The sequence below is a fragment of the Camelus bactrianus genome, chromosome 11 (assembly GCF_048773025.1).
Source record: "Camelus bactrianus isolate YW-2024 breed Bactrian camel chromosome 11, ASM4877302v1, whole genome shotgun sequence".
NCBI classification, from domain to species: domain Eukaryota; kingdom Metazoa; phylum Chordata; class Mammalia; order Artiodactyla; family Camelidae; genus Camelus; species Camelus bactrianus.
In genome coordinates, this window is record NC_133549.1 from 85,429,252 (window position 1) to 85,450,225 (window position 20,974).

At 43.3% G+C, this 20,974-nt stretch overlaps 1 protein-coding gene and 1 pseudogene across 1 annotated transcript in view; both read left to right on the forward strand.

Annotated features, from left to right (window-relative positions):
* The first annotated feature begins 11,559 nt into the window (after nucleotides 1–11,559).
* The window catches only part of LOC141579219 (zinc finger protein 81-like), a 70,035-nt pseudogene continuing 60,620 nt past the window's right edge, over nucleotides 11,560–20,974 (forward strand).
* Nucleotides 12,222–20,974, forward strand: part of LOC141579218 (uncharacterized) — a 75,610-nt gene continuing 66,857 nt past the window's right edge. Inside the window, exon 1 of the mRNA XM_074374449.1 lies at nucleotides 12,222–12,348. The gene's annotated coding sequence lies outside the window, so the exon portion shown is untranslated. The remainder of the gene's footprint in view (nucleotides 12,349–20,974) is intronic.

Sequence of the window (20,974 nt, forward strand, 5' to 3'; positions counted from 1 at the left end):
AGTGGAGGTAGCCAAATTGAGGAAAGCATTAGACCAGCCTCTTACCTAACCACTCAGTCCAGACCCCAGTATCTTTCAACTGGGCCCCGCTTGGGACGTCTCCACTGAGTGGGTATTCCCCTGGTATCTTTCAACCAGCCCCACCCAGCATGTCTCCACCTGGGTGGGTATTTCCCCCCAGTATGTTTCAACTGGAGGGCCAGGTACCTGGATTCACCACCAAATAAAACTCAGGATCATCAACCAATATGGGAGATCTGAGAACCAGGAAAGACTCACCCAAATTCGTCTGGACTCCACGAGGAGGCGGATGGGCACAAAGGGTTTCTGCTGGTACCAAGACTCCGGTTCCTCATAGAGTTCAGGCAAAGGAGAGAAGTCTGCTCTGAGTCCCTTCGTGGTTGCCAAAACTGTCAACTGAAATAAACACACAGCCTAAAAGGTAAAAGTTATGTTTTATTTGGTGGGAGGACTCAAGCTGGGATGACATCCTCTCAGATGGCTCTGAGGGACTGCTCCCAAGAGGTAGGGGAGGAGCTAGGATATATAGGAGCTTTACAACAAAGACCAGGTGGTTGGAACAATAAAAGATTACTTGTTATCTAAAGAAAAACAGGCATCTCAAGCTAAAGAATATAGTGCTTTTCTATGTATGGGAGGAAGAAAACATTTGGGCTCACTGAATTCATTCCTTTGACAAGTACCTAGATATCTAGGGCCAGTATCCTGTCCTTTCTTATTCTGAGTCTGCTCAGAGTGCACCATTGTGAGTGGCTGCAGGGGCTGGGCTGCAGGCCTGTTCCCACTGGGGGGTGGCAGCAGCCGCTGATGACTTGGTTTCAGCATTCTTTGTTTACTGATATGTTTGGTGGCAAATAGTGACCTATTGAGGGGATGGCAGGGATTGCCTGGTGTAATTAAGCTGCTTGCTAGCAGTGCCTTCAAAAGTACTTTGCCTATAGCCACCATCTGTGGTTTATGGCCAACGTTTCTGCTGAGGTAGGAGTTTGGTCTAAAGGCAGACAGAGTCCTTTCCTGCACAGCCCACCCCAGCACCCTCAGCTGAATCTCCTCCAGGAAGCCTTTGATGTCTGTCTAGCTCTTAGGAAAATGGAGAGAATTCCTTCCAGCCTTTCTTCTTATTCTCTTCACCTCCCTGAAATTTTGTCATCCCCATCTCCAATCTTTCCATGTGTTCTACTAGGTTGATTTCTCTGCTGAAGGTGTCTTAGGTGGAATCTAAGTCCTGATTTGGTACCGCCAGACCTAGGTTTGAATCTCTGGTTGTGGATGTATTTCTTTCTAAGATTCTGATTCCCACTGGAACGCCCACAGCACACAGTTGCTGGGGTGAGGGGTTAATGGGATGAGATGTACTAGTGGTACTGCAGATTACCAGAGCCAAGACATGGAAGCTTCTAACGTCAATCTCCTTCCCTTATGGAGTGGAAACCAAAGCCTCTGTATTTATCATTGGGGTTCAGCAAAGCCATTCTGACCTTTACATCTTTTGTGAAGGAAAAGCCCAGCTGGGCTAATGAGCTAAGTCACATATCTAAGTGTGATAAGTGTCAGTTTACTGATCTAAGTTCTGCTGGGCTAACTCATAAATCTGAAGTTTAGTGTCAGTTTACTGGGCTAACAAGCGAACTAGTAAATCCAAGCTCAACAAGTGTCAGTAACGTGATCTGTTCCAAATTGATAAGCTCCAGTGTACTGATTCCTTGCTTTTTGTTGTTTGAACCTTATTGGCTAATAGCCCCATACTTGTAATTAACCCTATAAAACCTCATGTGCACATCTTGGAGGTGCTCAGAGCTTCGGAGCAGAAGCCCCTCTGAGCCCGCTGGCGTAATAAATCTGAGTACTCCAGCCCTCCGAGTGGTGCTTGTTTCTTGGCTGGCCTGTCATTTCTGTAACACTTTCACAATATACAATGGCTTCCTCACAGAAAATATGTTTCCTCCCCTGTGAAGCAGTGTATCTGAGTTTGATGCCTCTTCCTTCATCTATAACTTGACCACCTTGGGCTGTTTTCTAATCCCTTGAGCCTCACTTTGCTCTTCTGTGAAATGGCAGTAGTAACAGCAATAATAATATCTTCCATGTAGGGTTTTTATGACACCCCAGTACGAGCATGCATGGTAAGGACTCAGGTGTGGTTACTCTGGTCTTTTTCTCTTTGCAAGGACTCACTAAACCTCACAGCAGCTGAATCAGTTTTCCTAGGTGCTGGAGAGCATCTCACAGAATGATAGCTCCCCAGTGGACCTTTGCTTGTCCCCAAATTCCTGTTGTCCTTCTATGGAGACCTGAACTCCTCAAGGGAGGGGTGGGTGTCTGCCACATCTTTGTAGCTTCCAGAGTCCAGCTGTTTTCTGGGCACATCTGGGTACTAAATGAATCTTTACTGAATGTAAATCTGTGGTGTGGGGTAAATTTGCAGAAGTCAATTTCATTCCATAGACACTAGAAGTCTTCTTTCTGGACACAAGTGCTAAGCGAGTGGCCTCTGTCTTTGGGGCACCCCAAGTCTCCTCTCCTCTCTCTTTTCCCTTGCTCCCTATTTTGTGTCTTTCTCATCCATCCCTGGCCTTGGGGAAAAGACAAGATCCCTGGCACTTTGTGCCTTCTCCCAGGGGCTCATTCCCAAGTCTGAGCTCCTCCACGAGGAATTAAAAGCCTTCACTCTCTGACAGCAGAATCCTGTCTCCACTGTGGACTTCCATGTCCTTGGGGAAGGTTTTGGAAACTCTCAATTAATCCAGTGTTGGGGAAAGAATTGGACTTGTGGATTCTGTGATTCCTGTCTGCCTTCTATGACTTTATGACTGTCTTTCTGCAATGGTTGGGTCTCCAGTGGAAAGTCAAAATTCTGGGAAAGCCTGGTGGGACCTAGGGCTGAACACCCCACTAGAATCCTTCTGGAACTCTGGTCTACAAAATCACCACTGTTAGGGTTGAAGCAGCTGGGGCAGAGAGCGTGGAATCAGCTCAAGGTCCTCAGGTTCTTTCTCTCCTCTCCCTGATGGATGTCCAGAATCTCAGCTGGAAAATCACAGTCTGTCCTGGGGTTTCATACAGGGTTTTTTGTGATTATGATGGAGGACCTGCCTTAAGCCCCAGATTTCCACCTTCATGGTGTGATTTGCAGGGGAGGCAGGGAGATCCAAACTGGATGCCCAGAGCCTGACATGCAGCCTGAAAATTGAGGTTCCAGATTTATTCCTTTAGGCATGTGGGACATTTCTTCACTAGAGTCCCTGTTAACAGGTAAGGTCCCTAGGAGTGGGCTGATGTTATCCCCATGTCCAGCCCCTCTTTAGAAGGGCTTGAGTACTCACAAGAATTAGACACAGGCTCTGGGGAGGAGGCATAGAACCACAAGGGAGGGGATGAGTAAGCTGGAAACTAAAAGACACTCCCCTAGTTCATAGACATCCTCTGGAGCTATCCTATGGAGGAGAAGTTGCAGGCAGGAGGCATGAGTATTTCCTTAGCATCTACCATGTGCCAAGGTGTCTCATTTGTCACAAATAAACAGACAAAACTATGAGATAGCTCTTTCCTGCCTTCCACACCCAATACCCTAGAATATAATCTCCATAAGGGGGGGGGGTTGTGTTATTCACCACTACATTCCCAGCACCTAGAGCAAACTCTCACTGCTCGATCAACATTTGCTGAATGAACAAGAACTGTTATAACCCATTTTACTGATGAGGGAACTGAGTCCCAGAAATCTTCACTGATTATCACATTCCACGTAACTGGTAGATGGTAGAGGCTGGATTCTAACTAGGTCTCCCCAACTCACTTTTCAAGTTTTTCTACATGCATTTGGTTGTGATTCTGCCCCTACACTTGTCCACCTTGGAGCAGGACCCCAGGACCCCCGCCCATACCCACCTGGAAGTGACACCATTGAGCTTTGGTTACCAGCTTGAAGAAGCAGTAAGGGATCTAGGCTGAGATTAAGGGGAGCAGTGCCCCAGCATCCTGAGCAAGTCTTGGGTGTGTCTCCTTATGTGCTGCCCTCCTCTGTGAAAATGTGGTTACCAACAGCCTCACAGAAAGAATGTGAAAAGTAAATGAGACCACGGGTGGGCACAGGAATTGGAAAGCCATAATGTGATAACCACATTTGAAGGAACATTGCTCACTGCCTAAAACCTCAGCTTCCTCATTTAGGAGGACTGCACAGAAAGGGAGAGGGAGGTGAATTGCTCTCATCGTGTTCTGACTGTGGTAATCAGCCCAGTTATTTGCTCCTCAATTCTGAACCCTCTTCCCTCCCCACTTCTCCAAGAAAAGATTATTTTTAATTACAGTTTTACACTGGATAAATGAGCCTCCACAATAAGTTAATGAGAAGGACATTGCACCAGGAGACAGCATGTTTGATTATTTTTGCAGAATTTCTTAAGCTTTATTATTTCCAGGCCATCCCTGCAAGAGTCCCCATGTCCGGGGTGAAGAATGTGGGAAAGATGCCCATGATTTCTGGGATGTTCATTTGTGGTACCTGGGACCAGAAAGAAATACTCTTTACTTTCACGAAGGGAAAGCCAGAGACTGCTGTCAATCCTTTTGGCTGTTCTCCAAGGGAGCAATTTCTCTGATACAACAGAGTAGCCCAAAGTCCCCTTAATAATGACCATAGAATGGAACTGGATAGCCTTGCTTCTCTGCATCCTCAGTTTCCATTTTTGCTTAGGTCCTATCATCACACATTGGATTCTTGCAACAAGATCCTGATGGGTGTCCCAGGATAACTTCCCCTAAAATCCATCATTGGCTGTCCTTGGCCTGAAAGATAAAATCCAAACTCTTTGGTTTCTTATTATCAGAGCTTTGCCTCTCTCTCCTGAGAAACCACACACCCTTGCTTTTTGGTGCCTCTGAACATTTAAATGTTCTTCCTTCTGACTGGGATCTTTTTCTTCTCCACTTTCTTGACCCCTCAGGGCAAATTATCAGGGAAGTACTGTCAGATCTTCTGAGGCAGCTCAGGGTTGGGGGGGGTCTCAGCAACCATCCCAGAGTGCCACACACACAGGTCAGAAGATGTATGAATGTCCCTGCGCAGTAACAGTACTCAGGGGCTCTGCCACTATGTGCTGCCCTATCTGGAATGAAGAATGAAGAGAGAGAGAGGCTAGAGAACTGTACAAGGCTCTTTGCTGCCTCAACCTGGAAATGATGAAAACTAACATTTCATTGGCCAGAGGTGGTCACGAGGTTCCCCTAACTGCAAAGGGGCCACAGAATGCAGGGGAGCCAATGAAACTTTACGTGAGCCTTGCTGTCTGTGCCACACTGACCTTAATCAAGTTTCTTTTCATCCCTGGGTTCAAAGAACATTCTGTCCAACTTTATTATGTTATAAATGGGGAAACAGAGACATCCTCCAGCTCTGAGACTTATATATATATAAATGAAAGTACTAGGGACTGAACCCAAGACCTAATGCATGCTAAGCATGCACTCCACCACTGAGCTATACCCACTCCCCTCAACTATGGTTTAATTAATTCTAAAACCTGGCAAGTGTCAAGTTCCTCCTGGACCTTGTAGATTTGGTTTAATGGCTCTGCTGAGGGCCTGAATCTACCTCCTGGACCTCCATCACAGCTCATTGCACTTGTGACTTCCCTTCCACGGGATTAGCCCACCTTCCAGCCTGTAATGGCTTTGGGGGAGGACGGTTATCTACATTTTTATTTCCTCATATTCTTCCATTTAAAATACTGTGGGATCATCTTCTGTGAAGACAGCATCCTTTGCTTTGTAGCATACATCGGTCCTCATAGGAGAAATTCCTATGGTGACAGCTATAAATGAAGGACCTTTGTAAGAAAGTAGATTATCTTGACCTAATGCTTTGTGTTGCTTTGCATAGATACTGCCATCTCATGTCTGTAATGCACAAGATCATGTAACATTCACATTCAAATTGGTTTAAAATTTTAAAATTCACTTGCAGCCTTGGGCAAGGAAGGAAGAATAAAGGAAGGAAACTAAGCATCTAGTGTCTTATCACCAGCAAAATGAATTGTGGCACTTAGACAGAATAAGTCACAGGAATGGCTGTAATTCTGCACCTGCAGCAATCTGATTATCCAAGCAGAGAAAAGAACCAGGACCTAGGAGACCCAGGAAGGCTGCATGCCATATGTGGTTACCAAGGTTTAGAGGTTTATTTTTAGAAGAACAGCATGATGGGTTGTTATATCTGTTTGACCCAAGAGAGAACCCTGGGAGGAAAATGCTGTCGCAATCAATATTGAAGTAGTTTGTGTCTATAACAAATTTGTTGTGAGCATAATTAATAAGCCAGCATATCTTTATTGAAGTCATAGTCTGTTTTCAGTATTAGAGAGGGGGGGGGAAGTATAATGTGTTTACTAGCCTATATGAAGATTGAAGAAGAGATTCTGTACAAACTGCTGGGTAGCAATTCAAAATCCAAGACAGGATGTGGTCTTCACTGTCATGTGAGGAACTTGGAGGGTACACTGTGGGCTGAGGGAACCAGGGAAAGCTAATGAAGTGGGCAGACCAGGGTAAGGATGGAAAGGCAAAAGGCTGTGTGAAAGGAATCCTCAGACAGGAGGATCAGCACAGCTACTGGGTGGTGGGGAAGCTATACAAGGTATTGAGGAGCTATAAAATAATTGGTCAGCTAAGGGGATAGCAGAAGTTTGCAAGGATAGATTTCCAAGCCAACTAAAAGTGATATCTTCCTCTTCAGAGCCCTAAAGTCACCTCTTTTTAATGATCATGGCTTCCCTTTTCACTTGAGATCTGTAAATTTGAGATTTATCTGCATTTGCAGTGTTCAACCACTCTGAAAATAATTCTATTCTTTTCTTTCCGTCTCATTGGGCCAAGCATATTGCCTCACATGCAGAAAGTATGCAGTGCCCTATATATGCTTTGAGTTGAGTTGAGCTGAATTGAATTGAACTGAACTGAACTGAATGAGACTACAGCTAAATTTGAGAGCTTTATGGCCAGCAGAAGTCTAATGAGGGAAAGTGTTGGCCTTTAATATTTAATCCCATGTTAAAGAGTTTTGCCTTTATCCTGAGAACAATGGGGAGCCATTGATGATTGTGGGCAAGGGTGTAATATGTGTAAAAGCTAATCTGTAGCTGGCTGATGTGGAAAGAGTCAGAAGACCTAGAGACCCATTAGCCATTATGAATGCCTTGCACTTGCTCAGGAGCCAGCCTGGGGTGATGTGAAGACCACGTGCTTAGATGCTTGCAGGAGCCAGACAGCTTCCTGAGACAGGAGAAGGTAATTGGGCACATTTTGGGGACAGATTCCCTTTGTTTTCATGTTAAACACATTAAACTAGACTCCACCTACTAAAAGAAATAGCTCAGTCTGTTTTTCTGGATTCCAGAGTTGTTCTCCATCTGCATTGTCATTTTCCTGATTTCAACTGAGTCAGAGATGCAAAGAAATATTTCTTTCCTACAAGAGAAACAACAGCCTGAGCATGATAATAAATGGTAGCTCACACTTGATGTCAGTGCCAGGAAGACTCTGAGGAGAGATGGGCACTGAGACAGGCTGCAGCCTACATTCTGGACTAAAAAGGGCAGTTCCTATTTAGCTACAGTTGATTGTTCATGAGCAGAAATACAAGCCTGTTCACTAGATATTTTTGAAAGGAAAGTGGGAATCCAGAGCTCTCTGACTTCTCTGAATCTTAAAATATTGGCTCAAATGTATTTAAAACACTATTGATGTCAAGCAGGTGCTCATTCCTACTTTTTGATCTGTTTGGATCAAAGAGTCTGAAGCCCCAGAACCAAGATTTAAGTCCCAACTCTGACAACCACTGATATTGAACAAGCTGCTTAACCTCTTTGAGCTCCAAACACCTATTATAAAAAAGCAGATAATATTTACCTCCTTGCAGAATGGTGAGGAATAAATTAGAGGATAAGCATATTCTAAGTACTGAAAAAAAAATTAATAACTTTAGGTTTTGAAGTCTGGGGTGCAAGGATCCAAGAGCGCAATTCCTTGGGTGTGGAAAGATTAGAAAAAGAGATCTGTGGATTCAACTTGGGGCAGTGATGGGGCTGGGGCATTGGTGACAGTGTCCCAAGAAACTACTTAGTCACAGAAAGCATCTGAAACTTGGGCATGGAAAATACCATTGGCCACAGTTCTCTAAGACACTGTCAGCTGTAATCAGTGGTCCATGTAAAGAACAGTACCTCTGTGAGTGAAATGCATTAGACTTTTAGATGAACACAACTCGTCTCAGATGGTTTTTGAGTTCAGGGACCTGGGAAGGAGGATGTTCCACGTGTCAAGTTGAACCAGTAGAAAACAACAGCAAAATCAAGGCATAAGGATGATAAATGCAGGTAGATTCTAGTCTCCCACCTGTGGAGAGGCCTGACACCCTTCCTATGTTTAAAGCTCAGCTTGCATTTGGTTTCAGTTTGCTAAGCCCTCACTGAGAGCCCCTTTTCATGTCCTCAGCTTTCACCATGGTTGGCAGGCTGAGCCACCGGAAATCATCCTACAAAAAGACAGCCAATGTTGAATGGCTTTGGCTGCGATGCTCTTTCCAGAGTTAACCTTCTTCCAGTATTGACATCTGTTGCAATCTATTTTACAGACTTCACAGAGGGGCCAATCATAAAAAAATCAATACAATTAAGGAGCAGGCTGGCTGTCTTTTAAACCATGTCTGTATGAATCTGGATATGTGAGGTTTCCAGTGGGATCCTTACCTATATTCAGATGTGTATGGGTATATTTGATTGAGCAGGCCCCACCTAAAAGGGAGAAACTTCAGCAGAGGGGCAATACAACTGACAGCAAAGCATTCTCATGGGAGGGAGTGAGGGTGTGGGTGGGAGGGTGGATGATTATGAAGAAAGTCAGGTAGATCTCACTCCAGTGGGGCTCACAGGATCACCATGCTTTGTGCCAGGAGACAGGATGATGGGATGGTATACAATAATCTGCCTTACTTAAAACTCTCCACAACACTGAGGCACCATATTCTGTGTGGGTTCATCACCAGTTGTGGGTTCTGGCCAGCAGAAGTCCCACTAAGACAGAATGAATTACCCTATATTCTGTGGAAAATTCAAGAGAGTGAGAAGGAGTCGGGAGCCAACTCCATGAGCCTCTCAAATCTATCATATTTACTGAATACAGTCAAAGGAGGAATGCAGGAATTTAGGGAAGGATAGAGTGGGATCACAATGCATACAAAGGCTTTGTTTATTGTCAGTGTTTGGCTCAAGGTCAGAAGACCTTTTCTGGTAAATCATAGATGTGTTTAGTCTTTCAGCTTATCAGGGCAGAACGTATGAGAATCAGCTGCTTAATAAGATTTTTCTTGGAATCAGGTGGTTGTGCCTGTCTTAGGTTGCCCCCTCAGGGAATCTTACCAGTCATTGGCTAACCAGCCTTCTCACCTGTGAGTCTGCAGCTTTATACCATTCCAGCCCAAGGCTGTTTTGGGGACAGAAGACTAACAGCAGGCATGCCCAGTGTTTATCATCAGGGCCTGGGTCATTGCTAAAACCTCAAGGCAGTTACTAAACACATTTTCTTTAAGGAGATAAATGGCTGGAATCTGTTACACAATTTGTTAACCCAATCATGGGCTCCCACAGTCTGTTCCCTTATATCTGAGGGTGTCCCATATCCAAAGGTGACCCAGAAGACAGACCACTCTCAGCCTTACTACTGACCATTGCTATTCCATCATGAAATAAGACTGCCAGGCGAAGCACAATAAAATATGCCTCTAAAAAATTATTTGTAGTTTATCTTAAGTTAAAATTTAACTTACAATCCTGTCTTTAGTTTGTTTTTGCTAAATCTAATAAATCTACTATGAAGTTCTCACTGTTTAAGGGCACAAAGTACCCCACCGAAGTGGCCCCTAGGGGCTTTGCTGGGGGCTATGTTGTAAGGCAAGAAGCTCATAGTGAGAACCAGTGAAATGTCAGTGATTGTTTCCGACAGTGTGATGCCATTAGTCTCACAGGCTTGTGTAGTTTGAGAAAACTTAGGGTAAACATGGATAGATTTTTACAAAAAAATTTGAAAAATGGTCGTGGTGGACCTTAAGGCAGCTCTTGCACTGATTTTTTTTATTAAGATATAATTATTTACAGTAAAATTCACCATTTATAATATACAGTTTTCTCAAATAATATAGTCACACAAACAATCAAGATATGGGACTGTTCCATCATCCTCACAATGCTGCCATACCCAGTTGTGGTCATATGATTATCTCAATATATACAGAAAAATCATTAGACAAAATTTAACATACGCATCATAAGTATCTTATTAGGCTAGGAAAAGAAGAAATCTTCCTTACTATGATACAGAATAGTCTACAAAAATATGTAAAATATCATACTTAAAGATGAAATATTGAAAATATGAGCAAATGATGCCAAATACCATTGCTTCTATTCAACATTATTCCAGAGATTTTTACCCAGTGCAATAAAATACATTTTAAACAGATATAAAGGCTAGAAAAACTTGATTATCATACTTCACAGATGACATGTGGTAAATTAAAACAGCAAAAAGAATGTATAGAAGCACTAATTGAATTAGCAAGTGAATTCCGACCGTATACAAATTGCTGGAATTTGTCTACATAAACATAACTTTTACTTTCACGTGACAGCAACAACAATTTTTCAAAAATGAAAAATTAAGGAAGAAATAAAAATACCTGCACATCATACACATCCAACCAAAGATTTGTAACTAGTCTGTATAAAGAACACTTACAACTCAGTAAGACAAACAATCCAAGAAAAATAAAGATTGTACTAAAGAAGCTATATGAATGGCAAATAAGCAAATGAAAAATGGCTCAAAACCTTCATCATTAGGGAAGTGAAAATAAAAATCACAATAAGATACTACCACACATGGACTAGAATGGCTAAAATTCAGAAACCATCCACACCCAGTGTAAATGAAGATGTAGAGCAACTAGAACTTGCATATGCTGCTGGCAGGAATTTAAAATGGTACAAGCAGTCGGGAAAACAGTTTGGAAATCCTTAAAAAGTTCAACAGATACCTATCATAAGTCCCACCAATTCTACTCCCAGAAATTTACCCAAGAGAAATGAAACATATCCAACACACATGTACTTGAATATTTATAGCAGCCTTATTTATAATAGCCCCACATTGGAAACAGCTCAAGAGTCCATCAACAGGTAAATGGATAAGCAAATCATGATATCTCCATAAAATGGTATGCTACTAATTGATAAAAAAGAGAGAATTATTAAGATGCATGACAACCTAATACTGTAAACAGATGTCAACAAATGTCGACAGTCAAATGAACCAACTTTAATAAAAGGCATGCAATGGGGCACCATAGAGCAATGAGAACAATGATTGCTACAGGCAGTGATATGGGTACATTTACAAACATAATAATGAGGGGGAAAAAAGCAACACAAAATAATACTCTAGGTTTTTATATATATATATAAAGTTTATTTTTTAAAAAAAGACAAAACATCTATTTTGGTAGACCTTCGGGGCAGTGATTACTTTGGGGAAAAGGAATTATGACTTAGAAGGGGCATGAAGTGGATTTAGGGGTGTTGAAAGTGGTCTATTTCTTGATATGGGTGGTGCCTTTATAAGTATGTTCATTTTGTCAAAATTTATTGATCTATACATATGATGCTTTTTCCTTTTACACTAGTTCCATATTACTTCACTAAAATATTTATTTTAAAATCTTTAGGAAGAAACTAAAAGGGTCTGAATTGCCTTGGTTACTGACCTTTAATGTAGACCCACTACTACTCTCTCAAATCTGGGTGGACCCTTATACACACGTGTCTCCATCTCAAGCGCGCAGCCCCGCCCTCAGGACACGGGAGCCAATCTGCGCACGTGCTTCCCAGCCCCGTCCAGGCGCCCTCCCTGGCCGTGCCCCTCCCTCCGCTCGCCCAACAGTCAGTTCCTCAGGAAGGCAGGCGGCAGTTGGTTGAGCCAATGGCGGCTCTGCGGATCTCCAGAGCGGCGCCCGCCTTGCTCCCGGCGGCGACGGCGGCGGAGCAGTCCCTCCAGGAGGCGCCGCATGGGCAGAGTGGAGGCCGCGGATCTTCGTTCCCAGCGCAGCGACGGCAGCGGCGGAGGCGGCGGCGGCGGCGCCTCGGCAGCCAACCTGGCGGCGGTGGCGGTGGCGGCGGTGGCCGGGGGCACAGCCCCGAGATGGTCCGCGGGCAGGTATTCGCTGTGAAGCCGCGCTCCAGCAATCTTTTACATCGGGGAGGGCTCCCACGTCGTCGTGTGGTGAGTGTCCGCTCCCTGCGTGCCGGCTGCGCCCGCCCGAGTGGTCCCCCGCCTGGCCTCAGCACACGCAGCTGCGGTGTGGGCCCCTGACCACAGCCCCAGCCCTGAGCCGGGCCGGGACCCCAGCCAGGCTGCCCCGTCGTTCTTGCGCAGGCGTCTTGGGCGGTGCTGGGCCTCTGGGCTGGGGTGTTGCTTGGGGTGCTTCCCAGCTGGCCCTCTTTGATCATGGGGAGTGGGGGAGTGGCATTCAGGCGGTAGGTAGTGGCGCCAGGGGTGGGGTGGAGACCAGGACCTGGGCACCCAGGACTCCCCCCCAGGTTGAGTTCACAGTGGCCTGTGTGTACAATCCTGAAATCACCATCTTGTTTGCCCTCTGTGGGAGCCATGATTGGGTTAACAAGTTGTAAAAGAGCCCAGCCGCCTGTCACCTTTAAGAAGAACAAATGTGCTTAATAACTGCTTTGCAAGAAGGCGCTTGTGCACCCGCACTCCTGTCTCCTTGCCATAGAAAGCAGAGACAATGCCTTACTTGCCTAGTTGAGGTTTTAGATAGCACTCTGCTCATTGCAAAGCAATGCCTCAGGCCCTCAGCTATAAACCCTGGGTGTGCCTGCTGTTAGATAATCTGTTATCCCCAAAACAAGGAACTGGCTGGTCTGGTAGTCTGCTTTGTAATTAACATACCTAAAGAATGTATCTTGTTCCCCTCTCCCCATGACTTCCCTAAAGATAAACTAAGCCTTTGTACTCATTGTGACTTCTCCAATCTCTATCCCATCCTGTCTTTCCCTAAATTCCTGCATTCTGTCACACTACTGTTAATGATTTTTCCTTTGATTGTACACAATAAATGTGGGAGCATTTGAGAGGCACCTGGAGTTGGCTCCCGACTCCCTCTCGCTCTCTTGACTTTTTCCACAGAATCTCGGGTAATTCATTCGGTCTCTGTGGGACTTCTGCCAGCCAGAACCCACAGCCCACCTCACCTGCATTTTCCATGGATGGATTCAGTTCAGCACCTTCCGTGGTGCTAGTGGGAATTGCCCATCACGTCCTTGGGCCCTTAGAAGAAATTAATGCTTAACTGTGTACTGAAGAAAGTCCTTATGTTCATAACATGTCAGTTGAAAGATTTTTTTTTTAATCTGATAAGAATTTTTCCTAGTCTGAAGATGATTTAGATTGGGTAACTTTCTATCACAGTTGTCCACTTAATGTGACTTACATCTCTATTAGGTGAAATGTCAAGTCCTCTTAGTGTAATTTTTTTTTCCTTTCTTAAGATCCAAGTTCAAATACTGGAATATTAGAATCCTGGTCCAGATGGTAACTTTTAATCTTCAGGTTGATATTTAATATAAGTTTAATCTATTTTGTGCTTTATTAGTATTTAGTAAATGTTGGTTAAGAATGCTGGGTTTATAAAGGATTTCTTGATTGAAATAATAATATTTGAATAAATGATATATTTACTCATTTATTTATTTAAAATTTTTTGAATCGAGACAGTCAGTTACAGTGAGTTATTTTCTAGTATACATCGTAATGTTTCAGTCGTACATATATATACATGTACATATCTTTCGTTTTATATTCTTTTTCATTAAAGGTTACTATAAGATATTGAATATAGTTCCCTGTGCTATAGAGAAGAAATTTGATTTTTATGTTTTTTTATTTTATCTTCCTGATTTCTTGATTGAAATATTAATAATACTTGACTCACTGATTTTTTAAAAGCTTAATGTTTCCAGAAGGACTTAAAAGATTTCAAGGAAGAAAAAGAATCTTTTCATTTTCTGAATCTGTCCTTTGGGAATTTTGCCTTTCCTGTGCAAAATCATTTCCTAATCGTTCTGTAGAGGATATAAAGAGTGGAGTTTGAATTGAGCCTTTCTGAGTGGGTGTGGTTTTGATAGGAAGACAATAGATGCAAGTGACAATCTGAGCTGTGGAATCCAATCCTGGAAAAGGACTTAGGTGGCAAATTGTGGAAGACTCTGTAGGCAGAAGGGAGTTTGACTTTATATTTGTGCAATGGAGAAGCATCAGAGTTTTTGAGAAGAGGCAGGCACATGATCAGTTTTGAAATTTTGGGAGAATCTAGATCAACACTGGTGTAAATGATGGTAGAAAACTGAGATGGGGAATCAGGCTACGTGACCTTCTAGAGGTGAAGTGATGTAGTGGCATGGAAGATGGAGATGTTAAGAGTCAGTAACGGTCTCTTCTCAGAGGAGTGGTGGACTTTCCATCATGGCAGGTATGGGATGAAGCAAAGGATGATGAGATCTTACAGAGTAAGAGGCTGAAGAGGTGAGATATGGATTTGGGAGAGATTCTGAGACAGGACCTGGTGATGTAGTATGGGGAAGGTTGTTAATTCCAAGGCTTCTAGCTTGGGGGCATGGTGGTGCCATTAGAGGAGAAGTACTGTAGGCAGAGGAGGTTTGTTATGCAGAAATAGTGAGTTCTGGTTTGGACTTGTTGAATTTATGATGCTGGTAGGCTATGTAGGCTATATCCAGAAGGCATCCTGAAAATAAGAGAGACCTAGAATCTGGAGATGAAAATTTGTGTAATTTGTAGTCTGGTGTGGATGAACACAGATTCTTATTTGAGTAATTGGTTAGCTGAAATTGCGTGCATATATTCTGTGTGTTTATCTTTTTAGTAAAGAATCCGTAGCATTCAGTACATTTTCAAAGTGTTCATTATCCCAGAGAGGTTAAGAATCAATGAGACAGAATAGAAAGACTGAAGAAGGAACCTTGGCAAGCAAGTAGTTTTAAGAGGTGGGCAAAGGAAGAGGAAGCTGAGGACTGGTGATATATAAGACTTGGGAAAAAAGGAAAAAATGATATGAAAGAAGCTGAAGCTGTATGTTTCATCACCTAATTAAGGTAAGTATCTATGTTGGATAAGCTCAGTTTGAAACATTTTCTTAATGTGACTGAGAGATTGTGAGGTCGTCCCCATAGAGATCCTAATTGAAGTCTTGAGAAGGGACATGTTGAGAAAAAAATGTGTGAGCTGAGCCGAAGGAATGTCTGACTTGAGGTGTCCTTAGTGGGCAAGCTACAGAAGAGGAGGAGGAGGTGTGGCCAGAGACCAGAGAACTGGGAGCCCACATTGTCAGTGGAGCTGGGGACATAGTGGTCACTGGGGATCGGTGCTGAGGACTGTACAGAGCACAGCAAGCTGGAAAACAAGCTGTTGGATTTGTTGACTTTCAGCTCTCCTCAAAAAAAACATGATTTTAACAAAAATTTCATTGTGCTCACATTCCTGATGGCACAGTATCCGGTCCGGTTAAAGTTTCTGTGATTCTGGCAGGCTAGTGAGAACTACCATTTAGTCAACACTTTATGTTAGTTTTCTTTTCTTTTTTAAAATATATATTAATTAGTCCTCTTAACCAAACTGCAGAGGTGGTTCCTTTCAGTAAGTGGAAGTTTGGACACAATGAGGTTACTTAATTTGCCCACAGACACTCAATTAGAAAGTGGTAGAGCATCTCTGTCTGATTCCTAAGTGATACTCAACCAAAGATCAGAGTTGAGAAAATACATGCTTTCAATAGTAGAAAATATCTATTGTCTGCTTTCTGTGTGATTTTCTTTTTAGCCTTTTACAAAAACATTTCATGCAAGGTCATTCATTTAGAATTCATTGAGTGCCAGTTTTCTGCAAGGAGTCAAGGGGCACCTGCCCTTCATTAGCTCTTGCTCCAGACAGTGGGGTGCAGTTAAGCAGGAAAACAGAAGGACCGTGGGGAGTGCTGTGGGGACAGAAGGCCTGAGTGGTGTGGGACTGTCTGTGTCTGGCTTCATAAACCTTCGTGCTTGGTTTGGATGTATGATTGGGAGTTTGCCTTGAGAGGTGCACCCCAGGTAGAGGAGAATGCATATGCCAAGGCACAGAAATCTGAAAATGGCACATCTGGTCAGGAAAACCAGGAGTTGTCTGGGAAGGGAGAGTGTGGGTGGGTGCCTTGGGGAGAAAGCTGGAGTGGAGGCAGCCGGGATAGGTGGGGCCAAGTTCTGAAGGACTTTGTTTTCTAAGGAGCTGGGACTTGAGTTGGTAGGTGAAAGTAACTGAAGGATGCCCTTTTTCTGCTGGTTCCTCATCAAATTTTTTGTTTCCCTCTTTGTCTCTTTTGACTTTGTACCCACTGTAATTGTTCTGTTTTCTTTCTGCTAATTTAGGGGTACTCAGTGGGTGTGATTTTTACTCTGTCTCCAGGGGCATTTTGAAATGTATGTGGGTTTTGCTTTGCTTGTTGTTGTTACATTGATTGAAAGTGTTACTGGCCTTTGTATATGTGGTGGAGGCGGATGTGCCAAATGACCCACATGCAGTGCACATGTGGCACAGTCAGTCCCTGCACCAGGGGAGCATCCTGTTAAGATGCCAGTGGTGTTTCCCTCCAGCCCATCCCTAAGAAGGCCTGGGCCCTAGGCAGGTCCTGCCTTCCTCTGAGTTACATCTTCTGCATGAACTTGTCCTTATTACTTTCAGCTGTAGCCCTCCCTCTATCCCTCTCTGGGACTTTGCTGGGTGTTGGTACCACCTGTTTGAAAGGCAGGACCATCAGTGCTATAAATCATCTACAGAGGCTGCAGACCAGATTCCTAGTTGTGCTGGTTTGACTGTTAATTTGACTTTTAATAAAGAAGTCTCTTGTATGGTTTTTGGAGCTCAAAGATGTGAGGAGACCATCTTACATGAGCAACAGAAAATCCAGAGTTTCTGAAAAGTTTTCAGTATAAGGAAAATGCAAACAAAATTCATTTTCATATTAGTAACATCCCTAATAATGTGCTCCCGGTGGTTAGCTATAATTGATATGCCATTCTGATGAATTGAATTGGTATGTTTTCAATTCTCAAGCATTAATAAAAAGTTTTATGAAAAGCATTCTAGTTGAGTTTTCTAGGAACTATGTATAGTTTATTCCTCACCTTGCTCACAGTAATGTACCTACTAAGTAGAAAACAACTGATTCCCCAACAGGCATCTCAAGCAACCCCACCACTCATCCAGCCTGCTCTGCCCACCCCCCTGCCTGACCCTGAGATGCTCTTTCTTCCTTTTTGCTTCTCTTTTCTCTTTCATTTCTTGAGGCTCCCGTACATTGGAAAGCCAATAGAATAGATGTTCTCCAAGGTCTGTCTCAGATGCTCATTCTTAGGGCAGGCTCTGGGCTCTGAACCCTTCTGAGGCTGGTAGGAGCTGGGGGTAGGGGTGTAGGGGTGAGGTCTGCATGGACTTCACCACGACCAGCTGACTAGCATTAGTTGCAAGCTTGCCGTAGGTGCTGTGGTTTCAAAGTCATTTTCATCCTCACCTTTGAGGTATTATTTTTTTTCACTTTACAGATAAGGGAACCAGGTCTCCGGTAACTTGTCCAGGGTTCACAGCCAGTAAATGTAGAGCAAAACTGAGGTTTGTCTAGACCTCAAAACCAGTCATTATTCTTTTCTTCCCTAAACTCCTATAGACTTTCTCCTGTTACAGTGAGTTACCTTGAAACATGATTCCTCCAGCCTGGGTTCCTGAATGAGTTGGCACCAAAGTATTACATTATGATTGTCATGGCCAACTTGGGCCTAATGTAGAGATGGAAGAGGGAGGAACCAGAAACTTGGAAGGGGTGAGGAAAGTGGGTTCAAAGCAGCATCATTTTTATCAGAGGGGTGTTTATCAGTGTTGATCCTTCTCACTTCTCCTATGTACCTCCACCAGTTTCTTGATTTTCATCAATTTAGTAATGTTACCGAGCATGTACCTGACCTGTGTGTTAAGCAGTAGGATCAAAGTGGTTTTAACTCTTTGGTGTTTACAGTCTAACAGGAAAGTAATCACATTTACTGAATATGATGAGGTGCACAGTGTTATCTTTTATACCCTTAAAAAGTGGAGCCAAGGTTTGAGGAGTAGTCCGGGAGGGTTTCCTGCAGGAAGTGCTGTTAAGCTGGGACCTGGAGAATGGCTTGGAGGTAGCTGAGTGAAAAATAGGGAAGGGTGCTAAAGCAATTCAGGCACTACTTGTAGCAAATGGGTTGTAGAAATTGGGGAGTTAATGATTAAAATCCAGGGATTTCTCATGGTGTTTCACAGACAGCGAGAGCAGTTAAAGCTTCAGGCATGGATGTAACCAGGAATTAGAAACTAGACCAAGGCTGCTACTCTCTTACCTCTTTACATTTAGAAAATCTTCTTGCACCCTGCATCTCTGCACAGCTGTTGTTTTTGTTTGTTCTCTTTTCACTTTTACCACATCCTCCTGCACTTGGCAGAAGAGAGCTGACCCTAGCTTCCCAGAGGTATATGTCTTCAGAGCACTCTGACTCCTGGGGGAGGGAATCCGATCCAGCTTGGGCTAGTGTCCACCACTGGTCTGGGCACCTGAGGCCCAGGTGGAGACATTTGATGAGGCTGAACCTCTCTAAGGTGGCAGAGTGAGGTGGGGGTGGTATTGTGATGTCTCCTGGTGACCTCTGACACTTACCAGGTTAGTTCTTAGTGCTCCTTCCCCTGCTGGTCTTCTACTGGTCTGAGGCCTGCTGTTGGGGGCTGAAGGGAGAGGAGAAGAGGGGAGGACAAAGTCATTTAGGCAGGAGAGGGGCTTTGGGTTGCTTTTAGTGTGCTTCTGCTTTCCTATCTCTGGCAGTGTGGGGATGGCAGCCAAACTGGATGGCATTTCTTACAGTGTATTTAACATTTGACACATATATAACATGTGAGTTATGCAGTCTAATAAACACCAAAGAACCCACCTCCCACTGCCTGACTTCAGACCAGATTGAGGCCCATGTTCTGATCTGTGGCTGGGAGTCTACAGTAGAGTGGGGAAGAGTGTTGTCTCTGGACTCCTGTGTGTGACCTGAGCTTGATTTTCTCTCCTGTAGAGAGAGGTTAGTGATACCCACCTCAGGGTTGGGAAGATTGGATGAAACACACAGGTGAGCGCTGAGCCCTTAGCCTTGGGTTCATGCTCTAGTTGTTACTCCCTGGAAGTGAATGGACCTGGTGAGACCAGTGTCCTCCCTCCCCTCAGTCTCTTGGATGTCGTCCTGGAGTGCGAAGCAGTATCTGTGGAAGTGAGACGGTTAGACTTGAGTCATATGATTGTGTGGTCTAGGGCAACATCCTCTCCTGGCAAGATTTATCAATTAGGGCATCTTCTCTGCCTGGCCCTGGTCCATGTTCCTGCACACCCTGAGGAATGCTGCAGGTGTAGGAGACAGACTGATAAGGGAATAGATTACTGTCACTTCTTGATAACACTGATATGAGATAATTCTGGACAGAGCTTCTAACTCCACCTGGGCTTCCCAGTTACTAATTAATTCAGCAAGTGTTGTTGGTATGCACTAGGACACATACTAGTTCAGTTACTTCAGTGAATAAAGCACCTAGTCCCCAGGCAGCTGATGGACGGTGGATGCCTGTCTTGGAGAGAGCCCATTCCATAGGTTGTTTTGTTTTGCTTATGTTTTCCTTTGCTGTGCAAAAGCTTGTAAGTTTATTTAGGTCCCATTTGTTTATTTCTGCTTTTATTTCTTTTTCTGGGAGAACATTGCTGAGATATATATGAGATAATGTTTTGCCTATGTTTTCTTCTAGGAGGTTTATTTTACCTTGACTTATGTTTAAGTCTTTAACTCATTTTGAGTTTACTTTTGTATATGGTGTGAGGGAGTATTCTAGCTTCATTGATTTACATGCTGCTGCCCAGGTTTCCCAGCACCATTTGCTGAAGAGACTGTTTTTATTCCATTATATGTTCTTACCTCCTTTGTCAAAGTTTAATTGACCAAAAGTTTGTGGGTTCATTTCTGGGCTCTCTATTCTGTTCCATTGATGCATATGTCTGTTTTTGTACCAATACCATGCTGTTTGGCTCATTGTATCTCTGTAGTATTGTCTGAGGTCTGGGGGTGTTATTCCTCTAGCCTCATTCTTTTTCTTCAGTAATGCTTTGGCAATTCTGGATCTCATGTGACTCTATAAATTTTCATATGATTTATTCTAGTTCTGTGAAATATGTCCTGGGTAATTTGATAGAGATTGCATTAAATCTGTAGATTGCCTTAGGCAGTGTGACCTTCTTAACAATGTTGATTCTTCTAATCCAGGAGCATGGGATATCTTTCCATTTTTTCAAGTCTTCTTTAATTTCTTTCATCAGTGTTTCATAGTTCTCCATGTATAAGTTTTTCACCTCCTTGGTTAGATTTATTCCTAGATTTATTTTTACTTTTGGTGCTATTTAAAAAGAGACTGTTCTTTACTTTCTTTTCCTGCTGATTCATCATTAGTGTAAAAAAATGCAACTGATTTTTGTACATTAATCTTGTATCCTGCTACTTTGCTGAATTCTTTGATTAGTTCTAGTAGTTTTTGTGTGGACCTATTAGGGTTTTCTATATATAGTATAATGTCATCTGTGTATAGTGTCAGTTTTACATCTCTTCCAATTTGGATCCCTTTTATTTCTTTTTCTTGCCTTATTTATGTGGCTAGGACTTCCAAGATTATGTTGAATAGGAGTGGTGATAGTGGACAACGTTGTCTGATCCCAGATTTTAGTAGGAAGATTTTTCAGTTTTTCACCATT